At 34.9% G+C, this 7,983-nt stretch overlaps 1 long non-coding RNA gene across 1 annotated transcript; it reads right to left on the reverse strand.

Moving 5' to 3' along the window:
• Positions 1–5,801: 5,801 nt before the first annotated feature.
• On the reverse strand, positions 5,802–6,646 carry LOC107652120 (uncharacterized). Its single transcript, XR_001629564.2, has 2 exons — positions 6,572–6,646; positions 5,802–5,927 (listed from the first exon to the last, which is right to left on the reverse strand). It is a non-coding gene; the product is annotated as an uncharacterized LOC107652120 (long non-coding RNA).
• Between the last annotated feature and the right edge of the window lie 1,337 nt (positions 6,647–7,983).

The following is a 7,983-nucleotide window of genomic DNA, read 5'->3' on the forward strand; positions in this document are numbered from 1 at the left end:
TTTGGGGATAAAAATCCACCATTTGACAAAAACTGCTGGGGAAATTGGGAAATAGCATGGCATAAACTAGCGATAGACTAACATGCCACACCATATACAAAGATACAGTCAGAATGGATGAGTTACTTAGATATAAATAATAATACCATAAGCAAATTAGAGGAGCATAGAATAGTTTACCTGTCACATCTATGAATAAGGGAAGAATTTATGACCAAACAAAAGACTGAGAGCATTACAAGAGGTAAAATGAATAATTCTGCTTATATTAAATTCAAAGTTTTTGTACAAATAAAACCAATGCAACCAAGATTAGAAGAAAAGCAAAACACTAGGGGAAAATTTTTGTAACAAGTGCCTCTGATAAAGGCCTCATTTATCAAATATATAGATAATAAATTTATAAGACTAAAAGTCATAATTCAATTAATAAATGGTCAAAGAACATAATCAGATATTTTCAGGCAAAGAAATCAGGGTTATCAGTAGTAATATGAAAAAATGTTCTAAATCACCATCTATTAGAGAAATGCACATTAAAACAACTTTTAGGTAACACTTCATACCTACTAGATGGCTAATATGACAGAAAAGAAAAATGATAAATGTTGAAAGGGATATGAGGAAATTGGGACACTCATGTACTATTAGTGGAGCCAGGCCTAGAGCTGGGAGGTCCTAGGTTCAAATCTGGCCTCAGACACACTCATTGCCTAGCCCTTACTACTCTTCTGCCTTGGAACCAATACTCAGTATTGATTCCAAGATGGAAGGTAAGGGTTTTAAAAAAAAAGAAAATGAATGTCTAAATTTATTTTTGCATGTAGTTGGGAAAAAATAAAGCATGATTAAAGAAAACAAAAACAATTTAATCTGAATATTAACATTTTCTCCTTCACTTTCTTACATCTAAACAGTCAACAAAACAATAAATCAAAACAGTACTATCATGTAGTGTTTCTCAGTTCCTGAAGTGTAAATGTTCACAATGAAAATTTAACAGTTGGCTCTTGCGAACTAATACAAATGAACTGAAGTGGGAGAATGTAGGTTAAAATTTGAGAATAGTCAGTAATCTAGTAGCTGAGATGTAATTATCTAAACATAAATCAATAGGATTTCAAAACATGGTAGTATGCAAAATCTTTGAATTTGAAGTAAGGTAATCTGGATTTCAAGCCAAGTGGTACAGCTCGTGCGATTCTGAGCAAGTCACTACTAACCTTTCTAGGTCTCCCTTTCCTTACATGTAAAATGAGGTGGCAGATTTCTGTGATCTGTAAGGTCCATCAGACTCAGACTCAAAAAAATCAAGGTGCCCCTGAGAGCATCAGTTCACCAACATCAGAACAAGAAATCCATAAATGTAATGGTGGAAGGAATGGAGGTCTTCTCAGCTACAAATGCAGTCTTCCTTCCATCTCACCCTTGTTTCCCTCCCTCAGGGCAACCACCTCCACTTATGGGTAACTCAGATTGTGAGCATATTTTTCCAAATGCTATAGGTTTATCTGCTTTTCTCCAAGTTCTGCTCTCTAAAGCAAGCAGAAAACATCTTCCACATTTCAGATTTTCAGATATTTTGGGGAAAAAATTTTCTGCTCTATTTCCTCCCACTCTTCTCTTCTCCAGGAGAAGCATCTTTGTTCCCTTGAGTCAGTTCTCATATTATATCATCTTGATACTCCAGATGTGATCTGATACAAATAAGTGGTTCAATGACCTTCCATTAGAATTTTTGCTCTTTATTTTTGCCATTCCCTGTATCCTTAGAACCCAGTAGAGTTTGAGAAATAGTAAGAGCTTAATAAATGCATGTTGGCTAACTGACTGACCTTTCTTGCTCAATCTGCCATGCCCCTAAGTGCAACCTATAATTGCATTAACTTTTTTGACTGGTCTGTCAACGGGGTTGATATATATATATATATTGATCTTTCAGACCACTAAAACCTCAGGTATTTTACAGACAAATTTCTATTTTGTTCATCCCAGTTCAGCTTGTTAGTCAAAGTATTTTGAAAGCATTTATTATGTACTAAGTTCCACAGACAAAAAAAGGGAAAAAACAATCCTTGCCCTTAAGCAATTTGGAATTTAATAAGAGATAACATATAAGTAAATAGACAAAACACATACAGAGCAGATTTAAGGTAACCTTCTGTAACAATTAAAATTTAGGGGAGATGGGGAGACTGAGGCAGGTAGAAATTAGTTTCTCTCTGCAAGGAGTATTATATTTTTTAGAGGTTTATTAAAGGTTAAAGATTAAGAATATACAAGTAAGAAACATGTGCCTAGGCCAGAGGCCTAGACAAAATAACCTCACATCATGGAAGAGACGCCTCTGCTCCAAAACCGAAGTCCAAAAAGACCCCAGGACCCCTTCAAAAGCCTTTGCTTAAATATCTTCTCGATCTCGGCCCAGGTGAGATTACAAGGCATTCTGGGGAAGTGGAGCAAAGGCTCGTGGGGATTGTAGTCCTGTATTCGAGTCTATTTTTTACACTTCCAGGGAAGCAGGAAAGGCCTTTTGCAGAAAGTAGTATCTGAGCATTTTTACTCATTGGCCCATTATTGCATCCTGTTGAGATCTCTTTGGATCCAGAATTTGCTGGCCATTATGTTCATTATCCCTCCAAGCTTCATGTCACCTGCAAATTTGACAATCCCACCAGTTATGCTTTCATTCAAGACAATGACAAAACATTAAAAAGGAAAGAGCCAAAAAAATAGATACTTAGAGCATTCCATTACTTTCTTCCACATTGACGTTGACCTGACTATTGTTGGGGTTCAGTCATTCAACTAGTTCTAAATCCACTTAACTTTACTGTCATCTGGAACAGAAACATCTATCCAGCCCACCCAAGCACTGTGGAGCAGTTTGACCCAGATTGGAATGGAAATGGGAAATATTTAATAAAATTTTTAAAATATGATAAAATTCAAATATTATTAATATATGATCTTCTAAATCAATATGCTCCTCCCGGGGGATCCATATGGGATTGGTAGCCCCTGTTTCTGTTTGACTTTGACGCCACAGATCTAGTTTAGTGGTGTCAAACTCATGGGCCACTTGCTGGCTAAAGAACTTCTGAACCAAATTAAAATATATTTGGGAGATATTTAACAAAATAACAGAGATAATGTTCATTTTGATTTTCTAAGTCAATATGCAGTCCCCAAGGAATTATTTCTATTTGAATTTGATACCACCAATTTAGGTCACATCTTTTCAAATCTTGTTTAAAAGAATAGCTTGAGGGAAAAAACAACAACAACAACTTGTCAAATCCTATAAGGAGTAAGTTTGCAAATATAGTATGGAGTCTGGATGTGGAAGATATTATATGCCATACCAAGATGCTTGTTTTTTACTCCTAAAAGCTATGAGCAGCTATTGAGGGTTTATGAGCAGCAGAGTGACTGATTAGAACTTTGGGTTAAGAACATTAATTTGGCATTTGTATGTAAATGTTGAATTAGAGGAAGGATAATCTTGAGAGTAGAGATTCTAGTTATAATGCTATTATACTATTCAGGCTACAAGTGATCACATTTAATTCTTTAAATATTCATTACATACCTGCTTATGTTAGACACTGCCATAAGTGCTAGGAATACAATAATGAAAGGAACTCAGTTTCTTTCCTCTAGGACCTTAAAATCCAATGGGATAAAGAGAGGGAATAAGTATTTGTTTAGTGTCAAATATGAGCCAGGAACCATGCTAAAAGCTTTTCAAATATTTTGTGATTTGAACTTCCCAATTATTCCAGTGACAGGTGTTATTATTATCCCCACTTTACAGCAAAAAAAAAAAAAAACTGAGGCAGGCAGAGGTTAAATGATTTGCCAAGAATCACAGAGTTAGTAAATAAGTGTCCGAAGCTACATTTTAACTTGGGTCTTCCTGACTCCAGGCTGTATACAAAATTAAGTAAAATGTATTTTGTACTCTTAACAGTGGCAAGGAGAAATAAAAACGATGTCTTCCAGAAAAATTTAAGTAGGAAAAAAACATTTTCTACTATGTGGATCAGGTCCTGAGTTCACGAAGGTGCGGGTACCAGAGATGAGCCCTAAAGAGAGTCAAGAATTTTAATAGACAGAAATAAGAGGATAGGTATTCCCTTCCAAGTATAAGGGATAGACTGTAAAAGCACCTATGAAGGAGATCATGAGGACCATCTCAAGAAACAAGTAATGAAACAAATTGAATAGTGGAGCAATGTGAAATAAAATTAGAAAAACTGACTACAAGCAGATCTTCAAGGGCCATAAGTATCCAACTAAGGTGTTTATATTTTATCCTATAGACAATAAGATGCTCATCAGAGAAGTTGAGTCTATTTTGCCAACTGTATAAAGCATCAGGGGACATGTATGATGTAAAAGGGAATGGGGCAGTGATATAGGCAGAGCAAAAAATAACTGATGAACATCTTACACATTAAACTTGTATCCATACAGTATTTACAAACAAAGAAGTTCCCCAAGATGGTAGATGGGTCCTATGTGGAGTATTTATGGGAGGACAAGGACAAGAACTACCAAGATGAGAAGGTATGGACAGATTGTCAGCTGCGCCTTTGAAAGAATGATATTCATCAGTGAGATTTCACACACATCTGTGTTGAAATAAATGAAGCATGGTCTGGAGAAGGGAGAACAATCTATAGGAGGGGGATCATTCCACTACTCAAGGAAGCTTTAATTGTTGGGAATTTTTTTCCCTGACATCTTGTCATCTCTCACTAGCTAGTATGAGTCTCTCCTATAGTATTTAAGGTGATTATTACACATCTTTAAAAACAGAAAGCTGAACAGATATCAAGTTGAAATAATTTAAATGTACATTGAGATGACAGAACGCTGGGTAGCTCATTGAACAGAGAACCAGGCATAGAGACAGAAGATCCTGAGTTCAAATCTGACCTCAGACACTGTGTAACTATGTGACCCTGAGCAAGTCACTTAACCCCAATTGCCTAGCCCTTACTGCTTTTCCACCTTGAAACTGATACTTCATATCAATTCTAAGACAGAAAGGGGGGAGAGCCTTATAAAAATGTACATTGAGATGAAAAGACAGGCTAGAAGTTGCCTTGCAGGGTTGGAAAATGGGTTAACTTTATTTTCTCAACTACAAAATAAAAATACTATTTTTGTTTGTCTCACATGTAAGTTGTAAGAATTAATAGAATGTTATCTATGCTTTTAGCTTCTTTGAAAACTGCTTTGTGTTTTTGTAATGTCTTCTTACTAAAACCTTCAATGATGAAAAGTAATAACATCACCAACAATTTTTGGAATGTGTGCAAAAAAATTGACATGAATAATAAAATGTGTGAAGACTTATTGAGCCATTGAAATAAAAATTCTGTCATCAAAATGAATGTTTTGTTATTACAAAAAACAGTTTATAAAAAAATCATTTCATCCAAACAAACTCCCATTCTTGTTTTCTTCAGTGAAAGAGGAGTTATTTTTCTTACAAAAGAACAAAAAGTTATGATAAAAATCTCAATACTGTTTCTCAAGCATGACTATCTCCTAGGTACTGTTTGGATCCCCAGATCTGCCCCTAATCCTAGATAACTTTCATCTGGAGCGTGTTTTTTAATGCTGTATTTAGGGAATTTTCTCTAGTAGGGAAAGATAATGTTTTCTTACGTGTCACATTCTTTTTCTAAAAACACTCTTTTTTAAAAAAAGTTTACATTAGCATAAGAAGAATAAAACTAAAGAAAAGTCTAACATAATAAACTGTATTTTTGAAATAGACAAAGACCTTAATGGATAACCTTTAGATCTTTACAACTTAAGGGTACAAGTTTCTTCCTGGGGTTCCCCCCACTTCCTTCTCCTCAGGGTACTTTAAATAGCCACCTTTTGGACATTTCATTGCTCATTAGTACCTACAAGAGACAAAAAAGAGAAAGAAAAGTAGAATAAAGCAAGCTCTAATCAGTCAATTTAGCTACTTATAAACAATTCTGAAAAAAGCCTAGAGGTGGAATGGGTTGAAATTCTGTATAAAAAATTGTGTATTTTCTCCCTTTAGTTTTATCTCTATAAAACCAAAGAACTGAGTAGACCCATTAAATTAAACATTATTTCCAGACATGAAATAGCACAAGAATGACCTAACAGATAATATACAGGCCAAATATATATAATGACAATGGAAAAACTGATTCAGCAAATCAGAAAGAGAAAAGATTTAATGTAAATAATGTGTTATTGTTAGCTATATATACATATACATTGTAATAGTTAAAATTAAATCATGAGGCTGCTAGTATCTTTAGTAGCTTTATTACATCAAAGTATTGATAGTAAAGAGAGGGAAAGGTAGGAAAAAGGTAGAGCAATAACTAGTTTACTAATCTCTTGGCCTCCATGATGGATTAAAGCTCACCACCACCAAGAGATCATCCAGCCTCCATGCTCCAACCAGAAGATCCTTACTTCCTACTGGGTCTCCCAAATAAACAGTTTCCTCCACCACTAGCTCTTCCCAAATCACATCTCAGGAACCAACCATAGCTCCTTAATTTACCTGGCACTGCCCAGGGCGGATAGTGCTTATGGAACCAGTTTCCCATCTTGTTGGTCTCAACTTCCTTTCTCTGAGGGTTTCTCTGTACTTGCACATCTCAATAGTAAAGGACCTCCAGGTCACTGACTGATGACATCAAACAAAGGAACATAATAATGGGGAGGAAAATTCTCTTCCCACAATAATATATATATGAATATATATATGTATGTATATATATATATATATGTGTGTGTGTGTGTGTGTGTGTGTGTGTGTGTGTTTTAACTGCCCTTAGTTTTTTGGGATAGTCTCTAATGAGAAATAAATATTGATGATATATACATAGAAACCTACATACAGAGAATACTTTTTTAAAAATAAGTAAATGCTACTAATTCTTCAAACAATTCTGGTAATTGGAAAGTATCCTAAGAGGTGATTTGTGTTAGAAAATGAGTGGTAGATATGCTGCCTTTAGAATGTTTCTCAGGGCAGCTATGTGGACACTCTTTACTAGTCTTTCTACCTTGGACCTCATACACAGTATTGATTCTAAGAGAGATGGTAAGGATTTTTTTTAAATGTTTATTGTCCTAAGAACCTATGTAAAAGCTATAATATTGGTTGTAAGAAGAACAAGAGATTATTGGTAGGGGTAGGAAGAGAAAGAAACATTTAAATGGGAAATTTGTTTTTTATCCTCAGGAACATTCTTTCCTCCTGAAAAATTGGAGGATTTTCCCCCTAAAAAAACACAAATCCTCAGCTTTCCCTGCCTCACTGTTCTGCTCATTTGTACATAAAAATATGAAAAAAATATCAAAAGTTAGAAGGTTTGAATATATGCCCTTTGTTCCAGTAATACCACTAAACGGTTTGTTTCCCAAAAAGATGTTTAAAAATGGGAAAAGACTTTCTTGTTCAAAAATATTTACAGTTGCACTTTTTGTAGTGGCAAAGAATTAGAAACTAAAGGGGTGTCCCTCAATTGGGGAATGGCTGAACAAACTGTGACATATGATGGTGATAGAATACTATTGTGCTATAAGGAATGATGAATGGAATGATTTCAGAAAGAAATGTAAAGTTCTACATGAACTGATGCAGAGTGAAATAAGCAGAACCAAGAAAACACTGTTCACAGCAACAGCAATGTTATGGAATGATCAAATGTAATACACTTTGCTAATATCAGCAATACAATGAACCAGGACAATTCTGAGGGGCTTATGACAAAGAATGCTATCTATCTCCAGAGAAAGAACTGTTGGAATCTGAATGCAGATGAAAGCATACAATTTTTCACCATTTATTTGGGGTTTTGTTATGGTGTTTTGGTTTTATAAGATTTTCACTTATAAAAGTGAACAAAAGGGGAATATTTTGTACCCATATAACCTAGTTTTCCACCTCTGGGAATGATGAAGGGA

This window comes from Monodelphis domestica, chromosome 3 (assembly GCF_027887165.1).
Source record: "Monodelphis domestica isolate mMonDom1 chromosome 3, mMonDom1.pri, whole genome shotgun sequence".
NCBI lineage: Eukaryota > Metazoa > Chordata > Mammalia > Didelphimorphia > Didelphidae > Monodelphis > Monodelphis domestica.